General features: G+C 45.2%; 1 protein-coding gene across 2 annotated transcripts in view; it reads left to right on the forward strand.

The window, feature by feature from the left end:
- Positions 1-3,536: 3,536 nt before the first annotated feature.
- Positions 3,537-16,950, forward strand: part of ANKRD11 (ankyrin repeat domain containing 11) — a 51,537-nt gene continuing 38,123 nt past the window's right edge. The window contains exons 1-2 of one of the 2 annotated variants that reach the window (XM_053449476.1): positions 3,538-3,840; positions 13,011-13,098. The gene's annotated coding sequence lies outside the window, so the exon portion shown is untranslated. Of the gene's footprint in view, positions 3,841-13,010; positions 13,099-16,950 lie in introns of both variants that reach the window. The other variant, XM_053449477.1, reaches the window with a different exon arrangement.

The following is a 16,950-nucleotide window of genomic DNA, read 5'->3' on the forward strand; positions in this document are numbered from 1 at the left end:
TCCAATGGTAAGTGGTAGAGGTCATACAGTAAGGGAATGTAAACACGCATGGGACAGGGATACGGCTCCTGAATCTAAGATGAGACCAACGACCGATTAAGGTCTGAGCCTCTAAATCAGGTAAAACAGGCAGTATAGATGGGGCCGACTGTTTCTGCCTATGAGACAGCCAAGGCACTGACGCAAAGTGCTAATAATTCAGAGTACAGGGCAGGGAGCTATAGAGATTGCTGTAAAAGGATGTATAAAAAGTGACTGTGATGCAGTATAAAAAAAGGAGTCTTATCTCCATAGCAACCAACAGAATGGTCCAGCTAGCAGGAGCATCTTTTTGGTTGCTATGGTGATAAGGACACGTTTCTAACTTTCCGCCTGTGTCAGGAACCACTTTTTCGCTGCCTGAACCATGGCTTTTTCATACCTGTGGCATTTAACTCTGCTACCACTAGTGGCCACCCTCTGCCCTCTGGAGCAGTCAGAACTCATTACTAGGATCAGGTGTGCCTTGTTACCTGGGTTGAGCCCTAGGCCATACATCCAGCTGGGCCTTGTTACCTGGATTGCCCTGCCTTTATGAACCTGCCCTTCAGTCAGGGCCTTTGTATTGAAGTCTATGGACGTTCCTGCTGTGGCTCTGCACCTGTACTGTGCCTGGTTCCCTGCGATTGTGTCCTTCCAAGTGGACTCCCTGCGATTGTGCCCTTCCAAGTGGACTCCCTGCGATTGTGCCCTTCCAAGTGGACTCCCTGCTTTTGTGCCCTTCCAAGTGGACTCCCTGCTTTTGTGCCCTTCCAAGTGGACTCCCTGCTTTTGTGCCCTTCCAAGTGGACTCCCTGCTTTTGTGCCCTTCCAAGTGGACTCCCTGCTTTTGTGCCCTTCCAAGTGGACTCCCTGCTTTTGTGCCCTTCCAAGTGGACTCCCTGCTTTTGTGGACTCCCTGCTTTTGTGCCCTTCCAAGCGGGCTCTCTGTCTGTCGCGCCCTTCCAAGCGGGCTCCCTGCCAAAAGACTTACTACCTGTATTTTATTTTGCCATACGTCCGGTTACTTGCTTAGACTGTATTACCCTTATTTGCTGGTCCTGTTATATACATAAATACACTGCATTACCTCGATTTCTGTTTGTGGTGTCTTTGTTTGCATAATCATGCACCGTGGGTTACATACTGAACCCCAAGTATCCCCTGTGCATGGGCTCCTACCCAAACTGAGTCCTGACAGCCAGGATCTCCTTGGCATGTGTGATCTCTGCGGTGTCGTATAAGGCGAGTGTGATGTGTGAAGGTATTTAAGGTGCCCCGCATTCTGCCCCATTTCATAATTTGCGGTAATGACACAGTATGCCGTGTTCCGACCCGGAGCTTGTTTTTCGGGTTCTGTTAGGAAGGAGAATCTGTCCTGACTTGTATTATAAAGTAACCGGTGCTGCAGGACCGGTCTTAAGTAGCACACGGAGTAAGGAGCTCAGACTGAGTTATTGAATTATTACATCCCTGCCCAGACGTAAAGGTTAAATTTCCCTGTCCCACTGCAGTTAAACTGCCCCGGCAGCAACTTCACCTATACATTGATTTAGCCAGGTGCCCCGAGAACGGTGTGATATCCTTTACATACCTGGGAGTCGACCAGCTGTCCGTCATCTGTAACTCGCAGCCCTTGGACCCCTTGGGCGTGCACCTATACCTATATATATACTGTATCTACGGTACATATACTGTATAGATATATATGGTACATATACTGTACATATATACGGTACACATTCTATATATATTATATTATAGTACTGGAAAAAATGTCTGTCCTTTGGATGAATGGCAGGGGGCGCTCTAAACTTCAGAATTACTATTTAAAAGCCAACTCACACTATCTGGAAGGATAAGGTCACATCCGAGCGGGTTGCGTGCAGCTAAGGAGAAAAACAGGAAGGAAAGCGAAGACGTTAAGAACGGCAAACCGAAATATGGCGGGTGCGCAGGAACAAGCTGCCCCTTTTCAGGAGTTGTTCCAACAATTCTTTTGAAATTTGGTAACTTGCCGTACCAAACTCAGCTAAAGTTTTAAGTGTCAAATCACAAAGAATGTTACAAAAAATACACAAGGAAAGCTAAAAGACACTTGTCTGAAGAGCTTACAGTTTACATTACCTTTGTCTGTTTGTAGTGATACAGAAACACAGAACTTGCCGGCAGATCAGCCCCATTTGGCCCCCGTCTAGTCTGCTTGTTTTTCCTAATGTAAAGACTCAGACCTTAATCAGTAGTTGGTCTTGTCTTAGATTCAGGAGTTGTATGTCTATCCCATGCATGCTTACGCTCCCTCACTGTATTTACCTCTACCACTTCTGCTGGGCTCAGCCAAAAAGATGCGGACTGGGCCAACCATTAGGCTTAGCTTAACAAAAGCCATATATATATATATATACCATATATAAATAAGGGGTAGTTGCTTTACTATCAATCATGTAGGATGCCCAGCAACAGCAGCATGAGCTTGAGTACCATAGCAAATATATATATATATATATATATATATATATATATATATATATTGTGACATATTGACGATTTGCATTAGGCAATATATATATATATATACATATATATACATATATATATATATATATATATATATATATATATGGTATAGTAAAGATACATTTACTAAGATGAGGAGATGTAAAGCCTCTACGTTCAAACATGGAGGGACCAGCCAATTAGACCCCTTCTTGTCACAAGATGACATTTAGCAACTGGCCAATAGGGATCAAGTATAAATCATCCTGCCCCTTTCTGCAAATGTCACCCCAGCAAACAAAACAAAGCTTTATACACTAGAGACTCCACTGTCATCTGACGCTGTATAAAAATAAAGTGTCTCCAGTGCTGTTGCATATTTACAAGGAAAAGGGGTGTTATTTCTTTGGAACTTTAAATGCAAAGAGAACAAAGTAAAATACTCTTACTCGAATATACTAAAGTGCTTACACTAATATGTATTAAACTTTGCTCTGTGTTTAGAACTTTAGAGCGCACGACAACACAAGCCGCGGCAATGGGACAAATGGCAGCTGTGCCCGCCCCCTTTCGTGTTATCACCGCCCATCCCTGATTCTGGCTATGTCATCACCTGGATTGGTTTCAGCCAATTGCTACGCTCGAGGCAGACTGTAGTTGGTTCTTCGACCAATCACAGGGCGCGTCACGTCGCCAGTTTATTTCGCGCACTGGGAGCGCGCCTCGAGGGAGTCAAAGGGCGCGTGGAAGCGATTCGCGATGGAAGGCACCGGTGACGCGCGCGGGAGCGGCCTCTGAGGGGGCAACGCCGCCACCGATAGACTCCTCGTTAGCCAAGCAGGACATACCAAGGCCTGCCTCATATTCTCGTGTTTTCGCTGTACTACCAGTGCGTCCGGTTACCGCCCCTTGCTGTGCAAAGGCTTCTTCATCCGGTCACACGGTCGTGGATTTTTTTTTGCCCTTTATTGCTGGACGTTAACCGCCACCGCTGTCCGGTTTTTTCGCTGTTTTTTTTTGTTTTTTTTTTAATCGTCGGGCTAGGTCCCCTCAGTCGGCCTGTTATACTGTCGTACATAGTATCGCTCCTTGGGTTTTTCCGTTCCCCTCCCCCCGCGCTTCCACCGGTTACCGGAGGAGGGGAGGAGGGGGAGGCAGGCCGCGGCAGCCGCGCTGAGCTCCATGCTTAAGTTCGCGGCTTTCCCTCCCTCCCTCCTCCTCCTCCTCACCGGCCCCTCCAGCTCTGAGCTCAGTGGGAGGCAGCATCTAGGGATCCGGGATTAAGGACTAGCAGAGACCCGGCCACCGTGGAGCGGAACAACCTCGGTAAGGCAACCAGGGGACGGGCGATTGTTTGTGTGTTCGAGGCTGGGAATGTCTAGGCAGGATTTTTAGGCCGAACATAACAATTCGAGGCTCCTTAATCCTTTAGCATAAAAGGGTTTATCTGTGAAACGGATGCAAAGTTACAAACACGGTTTTGGTTGGAACCAGGAAGGCAGCTTTCCATAGAAATCGGTACGAGTCGGAAAGGTGCTGGGGTGAGATATGCTCATTGTTACCTAGTTAATTACTGAGAAGGTGGTAGATAAATAGAGCAGCCTTCCAGCAGAAACGGTAGAGTAATTTAAACATGCATGGATTGGCTTGTGGCTTAAACCAAAGGATGGTTTTAGGTATAAATTCTTAAAGCAGTAAAAATGGGCACTGGACTGTATTTATCTGCCGTCACGTTCTACGTGTCTATGGTTACCGGGACTTTTAAGCCTGCAGTATGTGGAGCTGAGCGCAGCGCTGGCGCAGATGATTCCATGATTTCACGGAGCCAAAACCTGGCTTTTGGGGCCTTACTATGATGAATAAAACATTAAAGGTATACTAAAAGCTAAGTTTAGTGGCCTCCGAGTTCTAGGTAGCTTAACTGGGTGGGCTGTAGGCAAATCTAGAACCACAAACAGAACACTAAATCCTCCCATCTTACATCCACAAGCAGAGCGTTGGAAGCATATCTAGGTGTAGGAAGTGAGGGGGACGTGCGCTGACCTGGTACCCCAAACTCGGCCTGTAAATCCAATATGTTGTATGATGTGTACTGTTCTTTGTACAACGCTGCGGTATATGCTGATGCTGTCTAAATCAATGATGTTGAATAAATGCCAATTGCGTGATGATGACTGGAGGTTTATTTTGTTTGTGGTAAGTGTATTTTTCTAGGTTTTCTGTGTGAAGCAATCCCATCATCCTCAGACACTTTTTTAAACAAAACCTCTCCTCTGGCACCTCTCGGCCATCTTCTAATTGCTTGCGTTAATCCAACCAGGATAGGGATTATTACCCTTCCTGGGGAAAATGTGGCCACTGAATATACATCAGAATGTGACCAAATGACGGTATTCGCGGGAGATCTGGGGAAATCCCCGTTTAAGTCGCATGAGCGGAGGTTCCATGAAAACAACGTTTCATTGTCATTCGTTTATAAACAGTCCTGTAACATTCCTTCTGTTTGTTTTAGGTATGTGTGATTTGCGGTTGTTTGTGTGTGATAAGGTGGAACGGCATTATGGACAGGACACACCATTTGTTATCATTTAAACCCCCCCCCCTCCGCCTTAAATACGCATTTCCAGCCACAGAGATGGACAGTAAAATAATCCGGCATTGTCTGGAATAGGTTGCTGGCTTTGGCCACAGTATTCATCAGCCTTTTCAGCCTGTGTGTGCGTGATGACGTAGTATAGATGTGTGTTTGTACATATGTTACATGTAGCAGGTATGTTTCCGCATCTCTCAGCTATGGCTGTGAAATCCTACAGCGCCCTGGCTTTACATTGCCTTATCCAACTGCGTTATAATACACCGAGCAGCTCGGTGGCACATAATACAATGTAATATCCGAAGGGGAGGGAAGATGTTACGGCTTGAGGTCTTCCTGAACGGCCGCTTCCTGTTTCATCATCCTCTAAGCAGCTTTGTTGTGCTGGTTTATGACAATATCTCGCCGGTCACATGCCTCCTGAATTACAGCCCAGATTATTATATGGTGGAGAATAGTCAGCAAGCGAGATTCTCCAAGGCCTTTTAATCTGAAATCTATGAGTTTTTAACACTTGGATCACCAACACCCCCCCCCCCCGTTTCTGAGCCATTTTTAAACCTCATATAAGTATTAGTGAGGAGGGTTGATGAGTGCTTGCAAATCTTTGTATTTTAATGTTTAACACACCTTTGACATCTTGCTCATTCAACGTTTTTCTGTTCCGCTGTCAAATGATCTATTTTAGATACGAGCCTTTAATATATCTTGGCTTTGCCTTTACAGGCTGAGTTTATCCATAATTTACATACTGCTAGCCTAGTTTCCAAATATATTAAGCAGCCTTACAGCCACCGTGTGAATGCTTTGCCTTACTATATGGCTGGGAGTTTGTACCGTGTTCCTGAAGCAAAGATTTAAGACAGTGGTTGCGAGCAGAGGGAATGCCGATAAGCCTCTGAGGATATTGATTTCGAATGGCAGCGGTTCTTTTATAGTTGGAAACTTTTTTTTTTATAGGCCTATTTTCAGCCGTGGTGAATCTTCTTTGTAGGAACATGAAACGTTTTTGTTGCTTGAGCTAAGACTTGCGTTCTATGCTTTAGTTGCAAACCTGTGATTTATACAAATCAGCTACGGCTGAAAACCATTACAACAGTCTGCCAAAAAAAAAAATGCTATTCAAAAAAATATATATAACACCCCCCCTCCCCCCAACCCTGCGGTCTTCTGTGGCTTGACTATTATGCAAGACTAGACAAACGGCTGTTTTGGTGAAAAAAACGTACTGCTGATTTCTATGTATCTGGGGTATTTTGTTTTGTGACATATTGACGATTTGCGTTAGGCCTCAAGGAGACCATGCAGGCTTCCCTCTCCTGAGCGGTGGGCACCTGTCTTCACACCATATTGTAGCTGGTTTGCCCACCTCTACCACCAGTGTTTAATTAAGAAAGCTGACCACATTGCATATGAGCAGAGCCGGGCCCTGGGTTTGAGTCGCTTGTTCTTGCGTGTTTCCTGCCATGCGCTAGGGCTGGTTATTGCACCCTTAAGAAGGGTTTGTCTTGTGTTACCTCTCCCTATCGAGACAAGCATCGGTCTGTAGCCTTCACCGATTTCACGTGTTACTAGGGGCCCTGTTGCTAGCATTAATCCATAGCAGCCAGCATTTGGATTTTATGCTGTATCTTCAATATATCTATAGTATGCAGGTTGCAGTGTAAGGGGAATTACATCAATATATATCAATATATATATTTATATAGGTACAACAATTTCCACACAGTAAGTGCTTATTACTGTCCATAAATTCAAAGGGTATGACAACTAGAACGCGAGCCGATACATCGGGCCCTGCTCGCAATCTAGAACGCTAGCCGATCCATCGGGCCCTGCTCGCAATCTAGAACGCTAGCCGATACATCGGGCCCTGCTCGCAATCTAGAACGCTAGCCGATACAACCTCTATATAACCTCTTAAAAACTGATTGGGGGAAAAAGCTTGGTGGCTGTCCAGTCATCTGTAACTCTTGCACATACCGTGCAACCTACTGAATTGTTTAAAGTTCCCGGTTGCCGTGGCTGGTTTTTAATGTGTTGCATGGAGTGGGGTGTAAATATATTCACCGGCATAGGTGTAGCTAGACAATGCGTGTCTGTGGTTACGCAATGGATTTCATTTACTGGTCTGGTGGAAGTTGCTTCTAGGAATGCAGTATTTTTGTGGCTATTGTACGTTGCCAGTTTCCCTTTATGGTTCCTTTACGCTGTACAAAAAGCAAAGCAAATAGTTTTGTTGGTGACAGAAAGCAAGTAGTTCTAATCGGTTTGAACTGGAATCGTTGCTGGTGGAGACTGACTTTGTATCGTTGAGGATCATTCAATACCTTTCAAACCCGAAGAAGCCAAAACCTATATACTGCTCCTTTCCTCTACCCCTTTCGTACCCTGACAATGATGCCGTAGTTGTGAGACTAACGCTGGTTTAGAGATTTGCTGATATATTTTGTTATAACCTTCTTCATGCAAAATTTTTAATGAAAGGAACAGAAAACATTCACAAGAACAGGCAAACTGGACCCAAAACTGCGTATTGTGACGCGAGGCTAGGCTGACGGAAGCTTCCGGACAATAGCCTTACCGCGAGAAAGCAAGGAATGCGAATCCCGGTTCATTTATCAGGAATCCTCATCCAGATAAAGCCCAGCAATGCAGCAGTTACACGCACATAAGAACACCGGGACCTTGCCTGTTCTTTCATCTTACACGGAACACCCGTATCTACATCCTAACCAGAGCTGCTGCGGGTCAAAGGTCAGCGGTCATGCGTTGCGCTTGTGTGCTCAGCGTCTTGGTGAATTGTCTTTGGTTAAGGTGCATTTCGCATCGCAAGGTCGTATGACTAATTTATTAAGTTGAGTATAACAGAGGAGTGTTTTATGTGGATGCCGATCGCGTTCGAAGCATAGTTATTGCGCGCTGTGGGCCCTGGTCAAATAAGAGCTGTTTGTGTGATTAGCCCGGAGCAGATGGGTTGCTCTGAAAGCGAGATGTTTCCGCTCACTGGCATAATAAAATATTGGCAAAAGCAAATTGCTCTTTACATAGTGCGGCCCATAGCTGCGACATACGTGTATTTAATTACTTGGCCTGACTGGTCTCCAATATTCCATGTCTGAGCCCAGAACAAGGATTTCCGGCATAAGGTTCCTTAGGACCCCTTAATGTTGTTGTTTTTTTTTTTTTTTTACTAATTTGCACGTTGTATAATATAGGGGAAAAATTTATTTTTTTGTGCTCAGTATGTCCCTTAGGTTTGGCTTTGCGAGGTCGGGTGTTGCGTGGCTTGTTTAGTAAAGACGCTTGTTACCCAAGCCGTGTGTGTGTGTGCGCGCTCTCGTTGCGCCGGTGCACTCCTGTTCACCCCGTCCTCTCCGCTCTCTTGCCGTTTCATGTCTCTGGTTTCCTGTTTTTCAGAGTTGGCGTGTTCTTGGGTTGCTTTGCTTTCAGGCGCTTGTTGCTAAGCTTCCAGATTGCTCGGTGTGCTTGCACACGCTGTGACTCACGTCCACACGGCAGGATTATTCCATGGTGTGTGCTCGGTTTTAATGTATAAATTGGCGTCTTCATAATGGTGTTGTGTGTGTTTTGATACTTTTGTTCATATGAAATGGGCTTTTTGACACCTAAGACACTCCAGGTCCATGATATGTGGCCTGTTTATGGGCTCTGTAGAGTGTCTTGCAATGCATAGTAAGACTCTAAGGGAAAGGTCAGGGAAAGAGTTTTTCGGGGCTATGGCTTTAGTTCCTTTATTTTCCTACACTAACTCACAGGCTTCACCTTCCTAACCACGTTGGGGGGTATCCTGAGCTGAGGTCGGAAGCTCCGTAATGTGACATTTCTCATTTCTGACAATGAATGGCCCGCCAAATTATTTAATACCATTGGCAGCCTCCGTATTTACTGCGTTCCTTGCGTGTTAAATAACATAAGGACATGGTGGGTATGGTGGGTGGCCTGTCCCTTTCATGTTATGGCTACAGAAGCCGCACGGCTCTCCACATCTGTCAGAGGGGTTTGCTCCGTTCATTCTGCCTGCACACAGGTCGTTCTGAAACAATGTTTCTCTCTTCACAAGCAGGAATATCACAAGTAAAACGTTTTGCTACTGGCTCGGGGGGTAAACAGGGTGGTGCAAATGTTTTTTGTACCGACCAAATCATCTCAAAACAGATGGTAGTCGGAACTTCCTGTTTGCCAAACGATTCTTTACTATGTTGCTTTATGGCGCTGCTTATCAGAATGGTATCTGCAGTAGAATATGTTCACCTTTTACATCACATTTGAATACTGCAAACCAGACAGATGGTAAATAAGAGACCATAAACGGGTGATCCTCCGTATCACCGGGACCATATAACCTCTACATCTACACGAATGTACGGCTTTACACGGATTACGCAATTTACTTAAAGGGTTTTGGCTTTTAATCTCGGACTGGCGGGCCATGCCTATTATTCACCTATTTATGTTCTTTTAAATGCAGGAGAAGTAGAAGAGGGATTATTTAGGGTTTTATCCGCCTTCCAAATTCATTTCACGTTTGTGATAGAACGTAGGGTTCTGTATAAATGCTTTCTTCTTCACGCACTCTCTTGTTGTTGGGAAGCTCTGTTAAGATGAATGGTGGCGTTGAGTGCTCTTTCGCATTGTTTTCGGAATGCATTTGCTTTTGACGTAGAAGTTCGGTGTTTTGGGGCCTGTGCTTGCAGCGTGAGGCAGGATTAATGCTGAAACAACAAGTAACCGCTTCAGAAGCTGCAGGTTTTCTTAACGTGGGCCGTGTCTGTACCTGTAAAGTAGCTATTTAGGCATATTTACATCTATGAAAATTGCTGGGTAATAACCGGGGCCCTATACCCTCATTACTAATGGCCCTTGAGGTGGTGACCTTATGCAAAACTGTTGGTATCTGGTTTTTGGTGCATGGTTTAGTGAACCATGCCCGTCAGCTGTTTAGTAAATAAACGCCTCAATGGCAAACATGCCTGGTGCTTTTTATCTACCCATCTAAACTGCGAGCCAAAGCTTTCATGTAGGATTAATGGCTTTATTTTTTTTTATATTTTTTTTTTTGCTTCCTCAATTTTAATTCGGGACGTGCTGGAACCTTTAGCGCCCAGTGTTTGGTTATTACCTGAAATTCATCGCCTAATCTTGATGTCCAAATGGAATGCCGACTTATTTCACAGCGTGAACTTCTCTTACCGCTGTACAGCAAACAAATCATACACTTGTTACGGCCCCAAAGAATTGATTCTAGGCTCTTTAAACAAAGACATAGTTGTTCGGTTTGAGCTGGTTCTATTTAGGATTCAGACGTCTTCCTGTTGGGGGTGGTGGGGGGCTCAGCCGGACTTTCTTTCTTTCTTTTTTTTTCTGCACATGCATTGGACAGATTAGACTGTGCCTTTGTTTCTTGTTCTATACTGGCTGTGAAATGGCCCAAGTGGTGCAGCAAGCCAAACAGGTGCCCACGTCGTGGCCCTGCATGTCAAATGGAGGAGAGTATTGGCAGAGGGACACCCTACTGCGCCTGCCACCTGTGGGATGTGTAGATGTTCTGTTTATTCTTATCACATTTGGGAAGTTTGATACTGTATGAAGCGATGTTGGCAATTGAGAAGATACATATCCATTGGTTACTGGAATTCTGAGTGCATCTTTATAATGCGGGAGGGATTCGTGATTGGCTGGCACCCTTTGCAAAGGGAGCGTTTCACTGCTATTTTCTGTGCATTATAAATAATGTGATCTATATAGTAATGCGGCACTGAGAACTGTTCGCCTACAAGCTGCCGTTGCAAGAAGTCGTAGGGTTTTATGTACGTTGCGCCAATGAGGCAATAGATGGCAATACCAATGAAGTCCTGCTTATGGACCTTTGTGGAGAAAGGGAATTTATGAGTCAGAGGGTCTGTCTGGGTGATTAAGGATGACCTGCTGTATTGTTTACCAAAGGACAGTCTGATAAGGGATTAATGTGCTTTCTCTTGGACCAGGAGAACATCTAAACGTACAAGGACCACACAGCCGGGTTGACGCTATGTTGCGTTATTGCCAACCCCATCACAGTGCATGTGCTCAGCCGTGAGGTGGTATTTCACCTTGTTAATCCTGCTCTGTCCTGCATAAAAAGTACTAAATAGGGCTGTTAAGAGGTTAAGTCTTTGTAGTTCTATGTATGTTACTTGGTATCGGGCTGCTATAGCTAGCTCATGACGCTCCTCTGGATTACGTGAAGCATGTGGATCTGGATGCTGCTTATGTGCCACTGTCCTCTACATCACCTTAAACATGAAATGTGTGCTTTCACATTGCTTCTCGTACCGCGTCTCCTATGACTGCCACCACCGAAGGAGAGAAATCCACGAAAGGAGAGCTAAAGACACGCAAATATAAAATGATTACCGCTGGTACGCTTGATATGATAAGTCTGGTTTACCCCATTGGGGTGACTTGGGCATGAGGTGGGTGCCGCTTGTGGTGTAACCTGTCCTTATCGGCTGGATGTTTGTCCTGGTGAGAATTGGAAATTTCCAGGCCTGAGCATTACGTATTATTCTCACTCCCTCTTTTATGTCCTTGAACATGTTCTTTTTAAGAAGAAAAAGCTTTTTTTGCTTCACGGCTGCTATAGCAACAGAATAGAGGGTATGGGGTTATTGGTTACAGGTCGGCTTCGTTTCGGTTACACAATGGCTCTTGCATATAGAGTACGTTATAAAGCGAGTACCCTTTGTGTGCTTCTAATATACATTTATAATTGTCTTGTGGTTTCTACCCCGGCTTTTAAAGCTCTTACCGTTCAATAAAACATTATAGCACGTCGTGTTCTCTCCTTGCTGTGCCTACTGGATCTATTTGCTGTTTAACTTCACTGAACGCACATATAGTTAAATGTAGAAATGTATAGCGTTAAGCGTTACGTCAAAAAGCTCGGTGGCCGGCCGGCTCGTCTTTAGCCGACTGAGGATTTTGGAGTTGTGGAATTCTTTGCATTTGGTTATAAAAAAGTATGTGAATGCTGTAACCTTGGATTGTGTTGGGTTATGGGCTGCAGACCTCCTTGTAACTGGGAATATATACCCTCTATTGTGATGGCTTCCCGGCTGGGGCCGTAATTACCCTTTGTGCGAGTAAATTGCACTTCCTGTGTTTACGGTTCCGTTGTGGTTCTAAAGTAACGACGATGGTCGGTATGCGTTCTTCATCGGGCGATATCATCTGAAGCTGTGTCATAGGTTCGCGTATGAATGGCAGACCAAAGCGTGCCGTCAAAGGCGAAATATGAGATTATTTTTGGATACCAGCGTCCTGTAAGAGGCATCCTGGCTTCTCCAAAATACTCTCTGTGACCAAAGCTTTCTATAGCATCCTTCACTTATTGCCTGTACCAGTTTATGTAGAAGTCAGGAATCAGGCAGACCGAAGAGGTCTTCGATGGACCAAAAACCGAACGCCAACCGCTAGGATTACTGGTTTCAGAGGTTTGCGTTTTCTATAGGGCTAGTATGTTTAATAAAACCCAAGTCTGTGGTGATAAAGGCCACCGGCCCTGCCTGAGGATAATAATAATAAATAATAATAATGGACGGACAGCAGCCTTATCGGTGACTGAACCCCTCTGGGAGATGTGTGTGTGTGTGTTTGTGTGTTGTATGTCTCGTTGCTCGTTCTGGAATCTACACATCATAGGTGGTTACACAATGTTGGGAGCCCTTACCACACGGTAACCCAGCCTTTCATGCATGCTCTTACATGTGCTCTTACATACTCGCTTTAAGTGAATTTATAGATCACAACAAAAACCTGCGCGTTTGATATTTTTGTTGTTGTCCCGGATGATAATGTTTCACATAGTTCAAATGTTAATGTCTCCCTTCTCTTGTTTCAGAGTCTTCATAGCCGCAGTTCTGGGGGAGAGAGAGAAACTCTGGATTTCATATGAAAATAGCTCAAGGCATCTTTCCACTATGGAGTCGGTAAATATTGAATGGCTTTTTTTTTTGGAAGAATTATTTCTTGGTTGCTTTTTGGACTCCCCATCTACTTTACACTCATGTATCTGTGTCTCATAAGGGCTCGGTAGTGTTAATGCGCATGTACGGCCATTGGGCTGCAGCGTCTCTAGTTTGACCATTCGCTTATTGCTGCCACTCGAACCCTGTGGATCACGAATGGTTAATGGTCAGGGGCTTACCCATGTGGTATTACTTGTTTTGTGAAGTGTTTCCCGGGACCTGGATCCCTTTCTGCGAGTGTTTGCAGAGTAATTTGACTTCCTGTGCTTCCCCCCACACCTTTTGGCCCTGTGCCTTTTGGAACAGGCATGTTTTTGGTATGAGCCCTCCGCCCCGTACAAGTAACGTGTTTGATCTAGCTCAGTCTGTCACGGGAAAGACCTGTTGGTCGTTGGCTCTGCCGACCGTTACGTTTTGTTGATGTTTTGTGCTGTGAACGTTTTCTCTTCTGCTGCCGGTCTCTTATTTCCCTAATCTAAAATCTGTCTCAAAAGTGGGTCACAAAGTATTGGGCTTAAATACTGCTTTTTCCATCCCAGCTGTAAGCAAAATAAAGCACTGTTGATAAAAAATGGTTTATTATACAGCGTAAAAACCTTCTACAATGTTCCGATTGGAAAAAAAGTCCCCTTGCATTCATGATATATAAGGCATTGTGAATGTGCGATGCCCCCGTCTCTGCTAGAATGCCTTTATTTTAATTCCACTTGCAGGCGTTGGCACGAATTGTTCCAAACGGCAGCCCTGCATGTGTGCAAGCCCGGTGTTTGCCGTGTTTTCCTTTTACCGGTACATCATGTGCCTGTAACTTTCTGTATATTCTTCCGCGTCACACAATGTCAATATTTAGATTGTCCGAGTGTTTTGGAATAACGTTCTCCCCGGCCGCGCTGCGTCGAGCGGTCACAGGACCCGGCGCTGGCAGCGATCTCGTGCGTCGGCCTGTTCTCTGTCTGTCATGGTGGTGGAAATGCAGTTTAGATCTCCTGCAGGCCCGGGGAGCGCAGTCCATGGTTGCTAAGCAACGCGTTTCACTGTTCGGAATTTCAAATGTTGGTGCAGCTTGTGGGGGGGGGAGGTGTGGCGAGAGGAGGTCTGGAAACGTGTTTTTAGTCCCATCCGTGTCTCGGTTCACATGATCGTGTCTTAAAAGTTCTTGGATAGAATTCTCATTTGTTTCTAGTGTTCTGTAGACGAGGCCTTTCTTAATCTTAGAAGCCTCAGCCGTTCAGAATGACCGAAGGTGGTAAAGCAAGCCAGCCGCTGATCATTTGCTTTTCCAATAAGTTTGGGAGTACAAAGGCCTAGTGTGCGGCTCCCGCTCCCCTGTTTAAGCCTCATCCCTTTCATGCCGTTTCCTATAGCGTTCCAGTCGTTGCCATTTACAACTCTCTGAAGGAAATCGGGCCTCTGGTGCATGTCGGGTTTGCGCTTACAACTCTCCTTCTACGTTTTGATGGCCGATTTATATAAATAAATAAATAATAATAAAAAAAAAGTTTGCCCCCCCCCTGCCCTTTTGTCCTTGGTTATAAAGCTTTGTAGTTCAAATTTTCTAAACTTTTTTTCAGCATTTTTGCCCTGTAGAGATTTGCGTGCTCCTCGTTACACGTATGAAGGTATCCGTGTGTGTTTTGGAAACCTCCAGGATGTGTGTTGGAATGTTGAGTGTGTGACTTTTGAGGAAGGCAGCCCTCTTTGCGTGTTTCTGAAACGTGACTCCCATGTTAGACCAAGCCGGTCTGGGAGTCTAGCGGTGGCTTTTTGGCATAGCTGGGATGTTTTCTCGTTCCCAGAGAATCGCGTTACATGACTTGCTCATTTTGCACCTTGAACATCCTTATAGGTTTACCTTTTGGATGCTTTGCTTGATGTCATTAGGGCTTCTATAGCTTTCTGTTATTGTACAGTCTGTAAATGTATCAATATCTGCAGTACGAATGCGCATGGTGTTTAAATGTTATGAGATGGCTTTGATACGTTGTGCTGTAAGATTGTGTCATTCTGCGTCGTGGTGGAAGGCTGCGTTTTCTATCTGTCATCGAGCGGCTCTGGGGCTTTATTGAGTTAATATCGCTGTGTCTTGGAAGCAAGCGGAAGGTGCAGCAGGAAACTGGGGGGGCAGTCGTGAGAAGGAAATGACTATCCTTCCTGAAATAAAATATTTTACATTTATAAGTAAACGGTAAACTCATCGGTGTATTCCAGAAAGGTGATGTGACTTCTAGGATTGGTTTATAGCCCCTCTGGTTTCAGTCTAATGCAAATCACTCTGCTTTATTGCTCTATTCTCTGGCTGGAATGTAACCGTTTTATTCTCATTATGTAACATGCTTTCATTATGGGAGGCTGTGCTCCCGCTTCTGTGCCTTGCCTGCAGCCGTGTACATTAACATCTGGACTAAGCGCTGCATCTGCTTAACCCAGCCGTAGTGTACACGCTATCCTCTTTGCACTTAAGTCAGGGCTTGACGATCCATAGGGGTGCTAGGTCACCATGGTAACTAGAAGCCGCTTCCTGGCCCCCAGGATTTTACGGGACAAGGGTTTATAGTGCTGGAGTCAGTCTGTGTATACGGTAGAGTCAGAGCCTGCGTTGGCGCGTGTGTTGGTGTGTGTTGGCGTATGGCATTGGTGTATGGCGTTGGCGCGTGTGTTGGTGTGTTGGCGTATGGCATTGGTGTATGGCGTTGGTGTGTCTGCTGGTGTATGGTGTGTGTGTTATGAATGTTAACCCATAAGGAGCCCGTGGTGGCTGCAGAGTAATTGAGTATTTGTTCCATACTCCTCCAAGTTGAGTTTAGCGTGGATTGCTCCCGTGATGTTTACGCTTGATAGAAAAGTCTCCTCAGCTCTTGGTATATCGCAGATTGATTTGGACTTTTATCATGCTTGCCACATGTGAACACTCGGGCTAATAGAGAAGTAGTGGCTCTTAGACCCGTTGGGCATGGCTTCTCTCTCCAGGTTCCGGGGTCATTCCTCTCTGTTGGCTTTCTTTGATCAGCCCACTCGTTTGTTGCTTGGTTTCAGTTCTTGGCAGATTCTTGGTATTTATTTAGAAGGCCTCTTCTCGGGGGCCTCGTTCTGCGTTTGTTGATTGTGGTGAAATGCGTTTGCGTTTTATACTTTAGTAAAAAAAAAATCCTCCAAGATGTATAATTATAGAAACCGTCTAAAGCTGAGGCCCTAACAGGAAGCCTGCGTGTGTATATGCTGTAGGCTGCCTTATTTTCCTTCCACTGCTGACTTTGATTTTTGCTCTGTCGGCAGGGAACTCCTTTTTTACCCGTGATATTTAAGGCATTCCCTTACTATTAAGGTCTAGACCTGCCGGCCCGAACCTCTAAGCCTTGTGGAGATGGGCTCTTGGGTGGTCCTGTTTAATGTTAGCGTATTAAAGATGCTACAGAAGGTGAGGAGCATTCTTGGCTTTCTCATTTGTGAACTTTATTGCAGGTTAAAACAAAAATTCCAGCCGTAGTTCACCGCAGTCAAGTAAGGGGTAACACCGGTGCCTCGGTTTTGCCCTTGCAACCCCATGATCGGTAACTCAAGTGTATTACTGTATCGTGCCAGATTTACCCCCTTCCTGCCACCATGTTGCGTAGAGATTGTGTTACTGTTTGACATGGACAGGCTATTTATCCTGGGATCTATAGTTTGGAGAAGATGCTGTCCTCGGAGTGGCCCGTGAGTCTGTAGCGGGCGACCAGATATGATGGTTAAGCGAGGCTCCTTGTGCCAATTCCATAGAATAACAAGGCGGTGGCGGGCATCTGTCTCATCGCACCGGGAAGTAGGTGCCTTCCT

This window comes from Spea bombifrons, chromosome 10, assembly GCF_027358695.1.
Source record: "Spea bombifrons isolate aSpeBom1 chromosome 10, aSpeBom1.2.pri, whole genome shotgun sequence".
Lineage (NCBI taxonomy): Eukaryota > Metazoa > Chordata > Amphibia > Anura > Pelobatidae > Spea > Spea bombifrons.